This window comes from Herpailurus yagouaroundi, unplaced genomic scaffold (genome assembly GCF_014898765.1).
Source record: "Herpailurus yagouaroundi ecotype Mexico unplaced genomic scaffold, PumYag 140, whole genome shotgun sequence".
NCBI classification, from domain to species: domain Eukaryota; kingdom Metazoa; phylum Chordata; class Mammalia; order Carnivora; family Felidae; genus Herpailurus; species Herpailurus yagouaroundi.
Window position 1 is genome coordinate 23,009,214 of NW_024412395.1, and position 16,502 is coordinate 23,025,715.

General features: G+C 38.5%; 1 long non-coding RNA gene across 1 annotated transcript in view; it reads right to left on the bottom strand.

Annotated features, from left to right (window-relative positions):
* Nucleotides 1-3,175: 3,175 nt before the first annotated feature.
* LOC121030230 (uncharacterized) overlaps nucleotides 3,176-16,502 on the bottom strand; it is a 63,623-nt gene continuing 50,296 nt past the window's right edge. The window contains exons 4-5 of the long non-coding RNA XR_005790127.1: nucleotides 14,399-14,508; nucleotides 3,176-3,317 (exon numbers count right to left, since the gene is read on the bottom strand). This is a non-coding gene — a long non-coding RNA (uncharacterized LOC121030230). The remainder of the gene's footprint in view (nucleotides 3,318-14,398; nucleotides 14,509-16,502) is intronic.

Below are 16,502 nucleotides of genomic sequence, written 5' to 3' on the forward strand. Positions count from 1 at the left end.
CTGAAGTGGGGTCTGTGCTGGCAGCAGAGACCTGGATCTTGCAAACCAGGAGATCATGACCTGAGCTGAAGTCCCACACTTAATGACTGAATCACCCAGGTGCCCCTTTATAACTTTTGTTTGTTTATTTATTTTGAGAGAGAGAGAGAGAGAGAGAGAGAGACAGAGAGTGAGAGAGAGAGAATCCCAAGCAAGCTCCACACTGTCAGTGCACAGCCTGACGCAGGGCTTGATCTCACAAACCATGAGATCATGCCCTGAGCCAAAATCAAAATCAAGAGTTCGATTAAACCAACTGAGCCACCCAGGTACCCCTTAACAACTTTTAATCTGGTTTCTGATTGTACAAATCTACTGAAATATAGCCACTAATATCCTCCTTTCTAAGTCTTACATCTTTCATTTATATTTCATTTTCTCTACCAGCTTGGTAGCACTTAGCATTTTAAATATTCCTCTTTACTTGACATTAATCTCTTTTTGCCTCCATGGCTCTCAATATGGCCATTCTCCTTCTACTTCTCTGGATCATCTTTCTGTCTCTTTGAGTAGTTTTGCCTTCTCCTGACCCCTAAACTAAGCATTTCCCGAATCAGATATCTGTCCGTTTGACATTTGAAGATTAGGGTTAACTTTTACAAGATAGATTCTCTCTACACTGGTGGCTGCAAGCTTCATAGAAACTGGAGACACTGAATACTTAAGGGCAATCAATCCTGGAAGAGGCCTGCGAGGTAAGTTCAGGGCAACGACTCCCCCAAGGTGCATAGTTAGAACCATATACATGCTCACTGGCTTGAACTTCTGTCCCTAGTAATACCAGTGGAGCGGTTAAAATCCCCACAAACACAAATATTGGAGTGATGGAACAGAATTCTACTAGACTTACAACTGTATCCTCAAGACTCAGACCTCTGTTTTGTGATCACCCCAGAGGGAGGGAGCCCAGGTATTTCCTCAGCCAATGAGTGCTCAGATGCTAGATTAGGCTTGGAGCCAAGGTTCCACCATATCACACTGTGTTTGGACCTCAGTCCCTGATCATGCCACAGAAATGCTGGCATCTCCCCAGTCAAGGAGCTTAGAAGCACCCACAACCAACAGCCAGGGTCCCTCTCCAGGAGTCTACTGCCCAGCCTGTTCAGACTTCTGTGTGCTGCCACAGAATGCAAGAAGCCCCAGAGCCCTGCACACCTGTTTCTACTCTCATTTCAGTGAGTTTTCTCCTCTGATGCTGTTCCAGAAGGCTGCTGTGTTTGCTTCCTGATAATTCACATTTGCTTGATCCGTAGTGTTTTTTCCTCAAGGAGCTCATCCACTCTCATGGACTTCCTCTACTTACACTGACTTCAAGGGCAGAAAATGATTTATGAAATCTTGTGTCTCCACTCTTTAGCATGACAGCTGATACAGGTAACAGTTTATCCCTAAATGCAATAAGCAGGCAGCAGAAGTCATGGGAATTTTTTGAGTAGATGAGTGAGAAACACTGTTTGAGGAGTTTTATTAGAAATTCATTTTCCAGTCAAAAATACCTCCTTTGTTTACTTCCTCTTTGTAAAGAATGCAATAATTGTCTCTCATCCAAACCCAATACCTTGGGGTCATTTCTGAATCTTCTGTTTCCATGTTGGCAACAGAGGGATTAGGCTATATAATCCTAGCTATAAATTTTGATTGTTTTACATTGTCCTTTCTCACTGGACATCATCCAGACTTTGGGCAAGAGCCCAGCTGCCACACAGCTACCTGACAGTATTATTAAACCTCCTGTTGTTGTTATACTTTTCTTTCCTATATGTCTTGTCTCCTCATCTAAACTAACAGCTCTTTAAGGGAAATGACCTTATTTTACCACAGTAACTAGAGCAGTTTTGTGCATAACTGCTGCTTAAAAACTGGTTGATTTTGATTAGATGATAGCGCGAGGGCAAGCACCCTTCAGTTATGTAAGAGAATAAAAACACGAGGGGGAGGGGAGGGTATGGAGGAGTGAAAAGAAATCAGGAGGTGTTCAAAGATGTGTCATCTATTTCGCAGTTTTTTATTGGAATGAGATCTTCTTAAAGAGCCTACATACCGCCCTGACCAATTGTCCTGAAAGCATATCAATAGCTCTCCCGCAGACAGCTGACACCTTCTAGCCAAATGACAATCTGCTCTGTAACCAAACCTAGGAAACGTTCTGCTTTTTCAGTTGCAGAGAGTCACAGAAGATTTAGACATGGGTATATTTACCACATTCCCTGATACATATAAAATTGCTTTAAAGAACTCTCTGGACAGAATAAAAAAGGAGAGCACCCCAGACAGGATAAAGAGGTGCATGTTTTCCTGGAGGACTACACCTCTTACAAATGTCTGCCCTTGTTTGCAGAGTTCAGGACAGCATTACTGGATTTCCCCATCTGAAACCAATGCCATCCATCTACATACTGGCAAGTGTCTAGAGAGGCAGAGCCCAAGGAGTCAGCTTGCAGGTTAAATGGGAATTGAATACCCAAGTTACCTGGGTCTTGGGAGCAAGATATTTTCACATGTATTCATCAAGTGGACGCTTGTTCTCTAAGCAATTTTGGTTTGTCAACTTGCTGGGAAATTTATTGGAATTATACAAAAAATTTATCCAAAAAAGGCCTGGAGTCACTTGTGAAGATTGCAGTGTTATCACACGTGTATGAGCCTCTGCTCCCAAATCTGTATGTATGGAAATAAAGTTCAGTACATAGAAATAGAATTGCATCATTTTAGCTTCTTTTGTCTTACCTCAAAATTCCAAGGCGCTGTTTTGTTTGTCTCTCCAGATGTATGTATGGTTGTTTAATGTGAGTTTATAGCTCACACACACACACACACACACACGTGCTTTTAATGGTGATTTCCAGAACTCTCCTTTCTAAAACCTTTGAGCGGATTTATATCATCTACAGACAAATCTAAGAAGATTAGAACCCCATGAAAGGAACCCATGAACTAAACCTCCTCCCCACCTCTCTGGCTTCATCGGCAACTACACTTTTTTGGTACCATTTATTCTAGAAATCGAATTTTATAGTTTTCTCAAATGCTCGGCCATCACACACAGACATGCCTTTGCACTTACTTTTGCCTCTGCCTGGAATGCTTCATACTTTTTGTGTGAATAATAAAATGGCAAAATCAAAGATACTTAGGAAGATTCCTGGTCTTTATTCTGAAAGGCAGAAAGAGAAAGAGAAAATGTACAGACTCGGGCTCCCCCTATGTTATGGAGGAAACTTTTACTTCACCACTTTCCTCCGTGCAAGTTCTTAAGCTTCTTGAATCTAGTTTTTCATCTGTAAAAAAACAGATAATAATATATATGTCATATGGTTGTTACAAGGGTAAGATAAGGTCATATGAAATGTTGTAAGCAAAGTAACTACTAGTTTTTGTTTTCATTTCAGACCATCAGTTATATGGCTTTCCAACTTTCTTCCCAGATAAGGCTTTTATAATTCTGTCAGTGTTATTTTTTTCTTTAAGATTGTCAGAGAGCTGTCCCCAGGAGGCATCAATCTTCTATATATTTACTTTTGGAATTTTTCATGAGGAGGTTTGTCTAAATTAAGATTATTCATCATTAAAAGAAAATGTCATCCAGTTTAGCTGAAGAGCTTTAGCAAACATGTAAAGAGTAGGGGTAGATGTATTTTAAGAATTTAGAGACCTCAGTACAATTCTATTTTGTAGGAAGGAGAAAATCATTGGACAGCCCCTTTCTCCAACTTTTCTTCCAAGATAACAAGATCCCTTCTCCTTACTTTTCTATGGTCTCTTCTTTATTGTTTTCTTGATAGATAAATTTCTTCCACCAAGTTTGTAATTTCTGCTGTACCATGACTTTAGCTCCTCAGCATCTCTACTTGGTGTAACTTACAAATCTGGTTTCTAACGACATAGAATGTGGTCCCTTAGTTCCAATACTTATTAGCTGGATAAAGTATTCTTGTTCCAGCCTATTCTGTTCAGGGATTAAGGTTAACTGGTACGATATGGTCTCCGATGAACACTGCACATCACAGAAGCAGGATTGTAGATGATGATTAAGGGTGAAGCTAATATCCCTCCCTACTAAAGAGGGATGTTCAAACCTTACTAAGATCGAGACTGCCTGAAACCCTAATGAAGCTTCAAGATCTATCGGACTCTAGCTGGCCAAGGGACAGGGTAGAGAATAGATCCAAGGATTGACCTCAGCTTTCAGATTCCAAAAACTTTTCCTATCCTATTTGGCTTCCAGTCCACTATCCAGAAAGCTTCTTTCTATATACAATCATCCCCCTTTATCCCATTTAAGTTTATCTGAGTTGCCTGAAGCTTTTGGTCAGAGCAAGGAGAATAAAGATATAGAGCAAGTGTGGGTGTCCAGTTTGCCCCCCAGATTTTATCTACAGCTCTCAAAGAGGTAAGTGAAACTGTAAGTGACATATTCACCTGGTTGTGAGGAGCACTGTGGCTGTCTTTCCAACACTTCTTTCACCTCCCTCCCACCTCATTATGTATACCCATGTAAGGAAGGTACACTGATCCACTCCAGCAACTGGGTGGATGAGATCAGATTTTTTTTTTAAACCACAAAACCACAGTTAGTGCTTTAGGAAATCTATTTCTAAGCCTACCAGCATTGGTATTCCTTTAGATACAGGGGTTGTCTGAGAATAAGTATTGCACAAAACTTGGTCAATGGGACTAAAATGTGGAATTTTATTTTTAAAAAATGCTTTTCTGGGGCGCCTGGGTGGCACAGTCGGTTGAGCGTCTGACTTCGGCCAGGTCACGAACTCGCGGTCCGTGAGTTCGAGCCCCGCGTCAGGCTCTGGGCTGATGGCTCAGAGCGTGGAGCCTGTTTCTGATTCTGTGTCTCCCTCTCTCTCTGCCCCTCCCCCGTTCATGCTCTGTCTCTCTCTGTCCCAAAAATAAATAAACGTTGAAAAAAATTTTTTTTAAAAAATAAAAAATGCTTTTCTGACAGATTTACTAGAAATATAGATCACTTTTGCCTTGGACAAGAAAACATATAAATCAAATTTCACTGTCCATCTTATTATTTTAAGGAAGAGAGTGTTTGTATGAACCTGTTATTATGGAAAAGAGATAAGATACATCAACAGAAAGTGGGTTTTGACACCACTGACCACCAAAATGAAACAAATCTAAAACTCTTCCTACCTTTATACTTTTAAAGTAAATGAGTCAATAGGTTGTATCTATTATTTAAATTATTTGCAGCAATAGTTTTTTTACTCCCATTGAAAAACATCCAAACTGATACCCTGGCTTCAGCATAAAAAACAGTTGTTGGCTTACACAACTGAGATTTTCCAAAGTATTCTATCTTCAAGCATGACGGGATATAGGAACTCAAATGATTACATCAGGATTTATTTTGTCTCCGTTGAGTCTCTCTTTTGCTTAGCTGGGTTCATTTTCTGGTTTCATGAATAGACCCTGGAAACTCTGTAGATTGCTATTGATTTTATAAGTTCTTAGTCTCAAGTCCCATGGAAAAGACAATGTCATGGGACATTGCCCAGAATTCCTAGGCAATGCCTCATTATTTCCTGTTTACTCTGATTGCATCTTGTACCTCTCACTGTACAATCAGAGCAAATAGGAAGATATGCTGCTCAGTCAAATGACTGCCTCTGAAGCAAAGTGTAGAGTGAACTTCCTCAACCGAACATGGTAAGTGTAAAGTAAGGGGAAGGAGAAGTTCTCCAGAGGAAAACTGGATATGGTGATCAGAAGAAGAGTGGATGAACTCTAGAAAGGAAAAAAAAATCTACTAAAGGTATTATCACGTCGAATTAAGCTACATTAAAATATAAATAAACCTTGAAGTTTGATAATGGTAGCTTCAACATTGAAAATCAAGGTTCATATTCATATTAGTGAATTACAGCTCAACTTGTACTAGAACTCAGGCCCTTAAATGTAAGAAAGAGGTGATATGTCAGGAAAAAAAGTAGTTTTTCAGTCAGGTTTCTTATACAGAGTCACTCTGGGACTATTACCTCACTGAAAGGAGGGTAACATTTTGCTCCTTGGATTCTTGAAGGATAAAAGAAAAACATGTTTATGTTTAACAAACAATAAAAAACACACACACACAACATAATAATCTAGGGAGAAAGTCTATTCAAATGCATCTCTGTGTATCTCTGTGAAGGCCCTTTCTCTGTTTCTGGGCATATCTACATTCTAATTAATTTAACTGTTAACATTTTTTTTATATTTATTCAGTTTTGAGAGAGAGATAGAGTACGAGTAGGGGAGGGGCAGAGAGAGAGAGAGAGACACAGAATCCAAAGCAGTCTCCAGTCTCTGAGCTGTCCCCACAGAGCCCGATACGGGGCTCAAACCCACAAACTATGAGATCATGACCTGAGCTGAAGTCGTACACTTAACCAACTGAGCCACCCAGGCTCCCCATAATTCATTTAATTGTTAGATTATTATTTGGATTTCTGCTGCTGCCTGATAGTCATCAGAAATGAAGGAAGTTGCCTTGATCCTACAAGAACATTTTCTTCACAGGAAGAGTTAAATAAGTCAACGACCTACACCTGGCTTGTAGAGCATCTGAAATTCTGACTCTCATCTTTATTAAAAAGGCACAAAGAGGAAGAGGAATGTGTATATGGCTTATTCTTTTCCATGGTAAACAGTCACATTTCATTGAAACTCCTTCCAATGAAAAGTAACTGGTCTTTTAATAACAACAGGCAAAGGAAAGAAGGAAAGTAGTTGTACAATGACTGCGGGTTCAATAGCTTAGATTCAGAGAGGAACAAGGAGCAAAAATGAAATATTTCTCAGAGTTCAAAGGCTTCAAGAGCCAGAGAGACAGATTTTGAAACCATGGGGCTTGGCCTTTGGCTTACAGAGACACTGCTTAGTGTTTCTTTTCTTCATCTGACACTGTCAGAAAGCATTCTAAGTGTTTTGCAAGCTACTCACACGTTGGAGTCCCACAGAAGTTTGGGAAGTATCATAAAAATGGTGATAATGCACACTTTTTTCTTATAGAATAGGCCAGAGGTTCTATTTTAAATATTCTTTAATATGAAATGAACATAAGAAATTCTCAGATAGGAACTCTAGGCAGAACAGAGAAAATCCAACATATGACATAGGATTTTGTCCCAACAGAGGAGTCATATAGCTTTGATGTATTATTATTTCCAAAGCAGTAATTTTTTGTCACTAATTTTCCATTAGTGGAACTATTCAGAGATCTGTGGTTACAAGCAGAAAGAACACACTTCTCAGATTATTGACTTTATCTGTAAATTATGTGAAAAAAAAAAAAGAGTCATGCATCAATACAGGTAGATGTGGAAGGTGACAGAGGAAAAAAAAATATAAGATGGTATGAATTTCTGACCAGTCATTGTGAACAAAATCTTTTCTTTCTATATCCATTCATTAATTATTCCTGAAATATTTCTGAATATTTCCTATGAGCCAAATGCAACATTACTCATTTACTTATTTTAGGAGTGTTCTTGTAGGACACTAACTACATTTATTGAAAGAAATAATCAGGGGCGCCTGGGTGGCCCAGTCGGTTAAGCGTCCGACTTCAGCCAGGTCACGATCTCGCGGTCTGTGAGTTCGAGCCCCGCGTCAGGCTCTGGGCTGATGGCTCAGAGCCTGGAGCCTGTTTCCGATTCTGTGTCTCCCTCTCTCTCTGCCCCTTCCCCGTTCATGCTCTGTCTCTCTCTGTCCCAAAAATAAATTAAAAAAAAGTTGAAAAAAAATTAAAAAAAAAAAAGAAATAATCAGAAAAGTGTAAGAAAATACCCAAGTAATTATATGTGTGTGTATATATATATATATATATATACATGTAATTTGACATAACTTTACCTTTTTATTTTGAAATAATTTTAGGTTTATCCAAAGTGTTGCATAACGTATAGAGAGAATTGCTTCTAGGTATGTATGGCAAAGAAATAATCAGGCACATGTACACAGTTTCATAAATAAGGACGTTCATTTCAGTGCTATTTATGAGAATAATTATGAAAATGATTTAAGAGAACATCAGTTGAAGAACAGTTAAATAAATTAATATATACTCATGTTATCAAATATTGATAGCCACAAAATGGTAAAAATATTCATGTCTATATCATAACCTCAATTTTATCATATCCTCTTATAGACACCTATAAAACTTGAAGGAAGTGCATACCTAAATAGTAGTTACGGGGGCACCTGGGTGGCGCAGTCGGTTGGGCGTCCGACTTCAGCCAGGTCACGATCTCGCGGTCCGTGAGTTCGAGCCCCGCGTCGGGCTCTGGGCTGATGGCTCGGAGCCTGGAGCCTGTTTCCGATTCTGTGTCTCCCTCTCTCTCTGCCCCTCCCCCGTTCATGCTCTGTCTCTCTCTGTCCCAAAAATAAATAAACGTTGAAAAAAAAATTAAAAAAAAATAGTAGTTACTTTCAGGGGATGCCTATGGGTGTTTCCTATGTGGTATTTTCCAAAGTAATTGAGTTTTGCCACACTAAAATCAGGATTTGAGGAATAAATATCAGCTAAACAACAAATCAGAACTGTAGGGCATGATCCTCTGTTTTTTAATAGTATTGTCTCAACTAATTTTAGGTTTACATATTGGCAGAGACTATGACTCTTTGGGCACTATGATATCTTCAGTGGAGTAGAAAGGTGCTCACCGCATAGAAATCCCATCCACCTTCTTGCAGATGACTTAAAGTCCACAGATGGGGATGGGGTTTAAATATTTACACACTATGAAGAAGGAGCATAATGACTTAAATTCACATTGTGTGTCAATACTAATATCCCTTTTTAAGAGGGGAATTTGGAAAAAGGCAGAGAGAAGTGGATGATGAACCTGCCTCTAAGGGGAGAAAAAGCAGGAAGAGAAGTTGCTGGACACTAAGACAGCTATCGCTGATTTCTGACTTTACAGCTTTCCTGAGGGTTGACTTACATACACTTAGACATGCAAAAGGCCTTGATTTTTGATCTCATGTCTGCTTTTCCTTTTATTCCAAAATACAAGAATATATTTTGAATTTATTCTATTCCTCTTGTTGATTGATCGTTTTTCCTAGTAGGTTGGAAATTCCTTCAGGGTAGAGGTTCCATTTTCTATACCATTACAATCCAGTTTCCAGAATCTTTGAAAATAATATATACCTAAAATTATATATTGAGTCAATGTACATCTTTGAAAAAAAAAAAAAAACGAGAAAAAGCTTTGAAAACAGATCTGGGTGGTACACTGGCTCTGCTACCTTCTACTTCTGTCATCCTTCCTTCCTTTTTTCCATGCTTCCTTGCTTCCCTTTGTTTTCCATTCAGAAATATTTACTTTACAGAATAATAACAGTATGTGAGGCCCTGTAATAAGATTCACACAAGCAAATAAAAAATCTCTATTTTTATTGGTGACACAATGAAGATAAAATAGTTCTCATCTTGTAAGGTGGTTGAAAATATTCAATTCCATGAAGAATAATGGATTTCATTATTTTCACAGTTTGTTAGCTTAGTAAATAATAAATGATAGGGGTGCCAGGGTGGCTCAGTCAGTTAAGCATCCGACTTCAGCTCACGTCACGATCTCGTGGTCCGTGAGTTCCAGCCCCGCGTCGGGCTCTGAGCTGATGGCTCAGAGCCTGGAGCCTGCTTCAAATTCTGTGTCTCCCTCTCTCTCTGCCCCTCCCCCATTCATGCTCTGTCTCTCTCTGTCTCAAAAATAAATAAACTTAAAAAAAAAAAGCTGCTGAGGATTCAACTCAGTTTAAAAAAAATAATAATAATAAATGATAAATATTGGTGGTATTATAGTAATGTATAATAATGTATTCTTTTTGAATTTATTCATTTATCCATTATTCATATCATAGGCATTTATTAAATACTCACTGTAGTCCAGAAAGTGTTTTATAGTTTGTGACTATAAATGAGTAAGACAGTCTTTGTTCTCTGGGATCTCATTCATCACAGTGAAAAATATTTCATGGAGGAACTAAGTTACCAGTATGTGTCCTTTGTCTGACCATGTTAGATGACCCTCCCCCAAATATTATATTTTTCCAAAGTACAGTGAAAACTCCTTAAAGCTAACTTTGTCCAAGTCACACAGAGGTTGCAAGATTATCCTGAGTAATTCACTGCTTGGCTGACCTTAATGTGACACAATGAAGACCAAATGAATGAAAGCAAGTGAGGTTTTTTTTCTTCAAGACCTCAACTTTTTAAGGAATGATATTATCTAGTCTTGCTTTCAGTTGACCTAACTAGGCTACTGGTCAAATACCATGTGGATTGGTGCTAGGGTGTGTTTCTCAGAGTCTAGAATAAGTATGGCTTCCCCAAGGCTTCTAGGAAGTGAAAACCAGAGGTAAATAGACCTCAATTCCAGCAGGAGTCATGGAAACAAACAATATTCAGGGGATAAGAAGACAAACAAAACTTTGAAATAAAATTAAACTTTACAGTGAACAAAATCAGACTGAACTAGGTAGAATATTAGAGACAGTTTTGGGCGGATCTTTTTCCTCCTTACTGGTCATCTCTCACATAATGTATAGATGGGTCTTTCTAGTTCAAAGATAGAGCATTGAGGCAGACTCTCAATTTCTATAGAGTCTTGAGGTCCCTGGAATAAGAACATAGAGAGTGTAGATTGGAGAATGGAACAAGGAAAAGCTGCCTCAAATCTTCAGATGGGGATTCATGGCAACCGCTTCTAGATAAGTCCTGCAAATTGCAGAAAATTCCTGCTAGCTCTAGTGAGGGACATGTCATCTACCATTCTAGTGTGAACCCAACTGACTCGAAATTAAAAATTCAGTCAAAATGTTTGAGGACCTCTATAATACACAAATTGGAAGGAGAAATGTATGAGGGGTTTTACTGGTTATAGAGAAACTTGTTGGGTATAAATAAAGACAATTTGGTCTCAATGACAGGTGCTTCTAATTATGTTTCAAAGAAAATTGGGATTTTAGGAGGCAAATCTATGTATGATTTTAAGTACAGGATTCCTGGATGAAAAGCTTTCCTTTATGCATAAGTAGTTCAGAAAGTGGGAGCCAAAGAGAAGCAGCTATTTGCTTCCCCTGTTTCCTAGCTACAACAGTGAAGTAAGCTTTCACATAAGCAGCCAGAAATGAGTTCTGACTGGGGCAATTATATAAATGTCATTGTAAGCTGTTATCTTATCAGATTTTTTTTTCTTTCAGAGTCCCAGCATCATCTTTCAGGGGTACTGGATTACTTAAGATAAAGAGAGGACTCAGATATATTGCCTCAATAAAAACAAAGATGTCTCAGACACTGGCTTTATAACATTAGCTACAGATGGAGACTGCTCAAAAGGATATGTGAAAATAAAAACAAACCTAGCTCACTCATTGCTCAGGAAATAATGAGAGTCACACTTTCCAAAGCCCCTGGACACTTACTGATTTACCCATTACACTCTTTGCATCTTACTTGAGTCAATTCTTTAAATACATGGCCACTACAATGCATGCCACAATGCATTCTAAAATATATTAAGTGAAGCATCTAGAATTTACCAATAAATCTGGATTCTGTGAAGCCCACTCAATTTTCTGAACAATAATATGCATATCCAAGATGCAATCTCAGGGAATGAGCACATGCCTGCCCCCTTGTCTGACTGAAAGATGGACTAGGAATGGACATTAGCCTCTGATGTGCCCCATAGAAGGGCAAGCAGGTAAGAAAGGTAATTGCAATTTTGTACATCTGTGAAATAAAGGTGGCCTGAGCAAAGTACAAATAGCATGCTGGCTTTTGGCTATCTATTTTCCATTTCAGAATGGGGGCAAAATAATTGTAGGTTAATTCTTAAAGAACCTTAATTTAGAAATTTGTGGTCTGTCTAGATTGCATTTTTGGTCCTGATTGTTCATTTTCTTCTTTGTAGGAGGATCATACTTCACGCTCCATTGACTTGAAGTGTCCCCTTGTGGCAGAAGTGTATGTCCCTGCTCCACATGACTTTCTCTGGCCTGTGCAATGTAGGCAGAAGTGCCCAAAACACCCCTGTTAGTAGAACATGAAGGGCAATTGTATTGAATGGCCTTAACTCTTTGCCTTTCTGCCACCAGACTGCTTCCACAACTTGGGCCCCAGATTTAGAACACAAATAAAGTGAACTGAAATAAAAATGCAGTGGATAGATATGAGTGGGAAATAAATACTATTGTTAAGTCTAGAGATTTGTCACCGCAGCATGGTTTAGCAAAGCTAATTAATACGTGATCTCAAAATAAAAAGAAATGTATACTGAACCAATGTATGCCTTTAATATATCAAACACTCTTACTGAATTCACCTATCTATTCATTCAACAACCCATAATCAATCGCCACTTGTATTTTTTCTTCTCTGTCTTGATCAATTTTTTGGCTGGATTGATCTGTTGGTCTGGCATTATGCTGGCATCACCACAAACAGCTCAAGTGAATTCAACAGATAAGAAACTAAGGATTCAAAATTAGGTAGAAAAATTGAGAAACTTAGATTCCATTGGCAACTCCACAAAGACATGAGCATCAGTTTAGGCAGGTCATATTGGGTCTCTATGATGCAAAAGAAAATGTCTTCTCACTATAGCTCACTGTCTCAAGTGATGATTCTTCTTCTTGAGCCAGTCTAGCTTCTGTACTCTTCTCTAAGTATGATATGCTTGTTACCACTGTCATGTCTTTCCTTCTATGTTTGCCTCCTCCTGAATTGAACAAAGCATTGAGTACCTGATATGTGCCAGGCACAGCACTAGCCTCTTCTGTATGCATCATCTTGTTAAATACTCTCAATTATTTTGTGAGGTAGTTATCTTTTCTTCTTTTGATAAATGAGAACATTGAATATCAAATAGTTTTAAATGACTTTTCTGTATAGCTAGCAAATGGAAGAGTTGTTTTCAAACCAGTGTTTACCTCAATGTCAGTATAGTTTTCATCATCTCACAATGGCCTCTACTCTCACCTCAGAAAATTTTACCAAGAATTAAAAACACAGACTAAGTCCTGTTCTTTCATGAAGTCTTCCCCCATTTATTGAGCTCAGACTTGTCCCTTTTTTACAATTTTACCTTGCAAATAAATTTCCTCGTTATGGAATTTAAGCAAATATTGTATGACAACTTGTACAAATTTCATATGTGCATGCTGTAATGTTTAACTCAATTAAAATTCATTAGAATAAAGTAAGAGCCTCACTCATTTGTGCTTAACCCTTTGTGGCTGAATAAATCACTTCCCTTTTCAGGAAAATTCCTGTGTGGAGAGAGACTGGGCAGGATGGATGCTTATACCTTCTTAGGGTAAAAAGAGGAAACAAGCTGAGAAAAAGATGACACGTCTATGAAGTGGTACAGTCAGCATTCTAGGATTTTAGGCTACGTCTTCAAACTCAAGAGTTTAAGACACTTTCCACTATACCATGCTGCCCATGTGGTTGGGTTCTATAACATGTATTTTATTTTCTAAAGCAGGAAAAGTTCTATGGTTTGTCCTCAGTCCCCAAATTGCCCAACAAAAATATGTATTGAAAAGAAAACTTCTAGATTTGCTATACATCACTTGTGAAAAATCGTTCAAGAAATAATTCCTCAACTCATTCAGTCTCATTAGTTTTTTCCTTTGAGGGATGGAAAAATGGATCTTTCTAGCAAAAATCAAATTTGTGCATGACAGCCAGTTGAGCTCAGAGGTCAAAGGATGAATTTGGACTGCTTCAGTGCATTCCCATCCGTTCAATCTTTTGTCATGCTTGCACAGCAGGTAGGATTTGAAAGAGAATCTGCCCTTGCCTAGAAGAATTTTGTTTTAATGACTGAAAATAATCAGATCTATACTTGAGAGCAGTCACAGCCAATGCCACTTTTCAGGGCTCAAGTAAACCTCTGCTAATACTCAGGAATCGTGAAAATGTTTCAAAAGTCATTTTCATGGTCAAGGATAGGTCTAATATGGTGGAGTTTTGTGTTTATACTTGGGGATGGGATAAGTGAATAGGGGAAGCAGGAGAGAGTTTTTCAAGGAAAAGCCTCAAAAAAGATTGAGCACTTCCAAAAATGAATAAAAGGGAACAGAGACAGATAAGTCCAAAGTCAATGTCACTAAATGCCAATATCCCTTTCAAGCTCTAAGGTCCAAGTGACTTTACTAGTGCAATTTCAATTTTAACTCCCACGCTCATTTTTCCCTAAAGGTAAGTAAAAAGTAAAGAACAAGGGTCAGAAATAGGAATAAGCATTTGAAATAAAAATCAAAAGCAGAAACCTCTAATTGACTCTTGTCCTAACTTCACTTTTAAAAAACTGTTTCAATGTATATATGATGCACCTACCTTTAGGAAGAAACTGCTTGGCAGATTCAGAAAAGAAGGTGGTAGTATCAAATGACTGCACATTTTCCAAGTTCCAGACTTCAAAGTCAGAGCGGTGCTTGCTGCTGAGACTGTGAAGTGCAGATGTTACATAAGCATAGGGAGTATCTCATCTTCCTGAAGCACACACACTTTTATGGTTTGGTACATATTAATAATGTTTGATTTTGAAGAAATAAAAGACATGGTCAGATTTAGTTTTGAGATTGTGGTCTTCCATTTCTGGGTGGGCCACACTGTCTCCCTCTCTTTATGTCAGATAAGATACTGCCCTAAAGGGTTTTCAACTACTACTTCTTTCAAAACAATTCTTTGGGACACCTGACTGGCTCAGTCAGTTAAGCATCTGACTTGATTTCAGCTCAGGTCATGATCTCAAGTTTCATGAGTTTGGGCCCCTTATTGGGGCAGGCTAATGGTGCGGAGCCTGCTTGGAGTTCTCTCTCTCCCTCTCTCTCTGCCCCTCCCCATGCTTGTGTGTTCTCGCTTTCTCTTTCTCTCAAAATAAATAAATAAACTTTAAAAATAAAATAATTCTTTGTTCAGGAAAGCAGTTTTCACAAGACTTAATCTTAGTTTGTATGTCTTATTTCCTTCCTTCACAGAACCCAGGGCTTGGTCTCTCTGCTGAAGGATGTGTCATCTACCCTAAGACTGAAGCCACTAAAACAACTCCAACCATCTCTGCAGCAAGAGTAGGAGACGTCTTAGAGTCTTCAGCACTGGGGAGTGACACAAATGAAAGCAGTTTTTCTACCTGAAGAACTTTAATCCAGTATCTGCTGCCAATGAGGGGAGAGGGTTTTAAGTTGCCAGTAGACTAGAAAAATAATTAAAAATACCAAGACAATGCTTATGTGGTAAGTATTGAGAGAGAGTTGAGAACGGTGGTATTGCCAATAGTCACAAATACTAGAAGGCTATGAAAATATTCTTTAAAGATTACATTAAAAGAAACCTAAATGGAACTGTAAATCTGTAACGAGATTTTTTTTTAAGAGAAAAGTTGAAACATTTCTTTTATATTCCATTAAATGCTTTTTTCCTATTCGAATTATAAACATTTAATTTGGAGAAACAGTCTTACTTTGATGCGAGCTTCTAAATGTTTAATATTTCATATCTCCAAAGAGACAAAACCCAATATCTAATCAGATCATTTGTACATCTCAGTGCTCAGACTCTCTGGACTGTCTCTGGACTAGCTCTGGACTAGATGTCCATTTCTCTTTAGATTTCATGATACTATCTCAAATTTTGTAACCTATTTTCTGGCTACATTGTAGAAATAATCATCAATACACCTGATATAAGACCATGGGAAACAAGGGGAAAAGTGCATTGAAAATAAAATGAAAGTGGGTAGTGGCTGAAGTCATTATTTCCACAACTGATCTTGAGGGTCTGTCCATGTCTTGACTTCACCACATCCTTTTCCATGCATCTGTTCCCTTCTCTTCAGTTAGCATCTCAGTGGGGTGGGGGCTCTTCTTGGTGAGTGACTCAAACTTTAATTGATGAGGGTTGCAGACATTGAACAGTCTTGACTCTGTAGGTGAGTGTGGCACAATAAGGTACACTGAAGATCACTTTGGCTCACATCTTATTTCTCTTCTCTGTCTCACTGTACAATTTTTTGATGATCATAGTCAATCACCTCCACCCGCAGTGATCTCCTTTCTGACTATTCATGCTGACTCTGGAAGATCCCAAACTGGCCAGAAAGCAGACTGAACTTCCCATTAAGAGGAATCATTGGTGGTCCTCTGGTGGAAGTACTCTCCTTTTGGTAATCAAAAACAAAGAGTCACATATAGACTGCCTAATGGGAAACAGAAGTCTTGTGAATTATAAGACTAGATCAACCTGGGTCACAAAGTCACTTTTGAATTAATGCGTCTGTTGCCTTTTTTGAGAGATACACATTTAGCATTCTTGTATATATACTCTTCAGAGCTGCTTCCGCATCCCCTTCCCATCTTCCTCCCTCTCTCTCTTCTTGTATGTGTTAGTCAAGGTCACTTTTGGAACATAGTCAATATGAGTGAAATAAGACAGGGAGAAT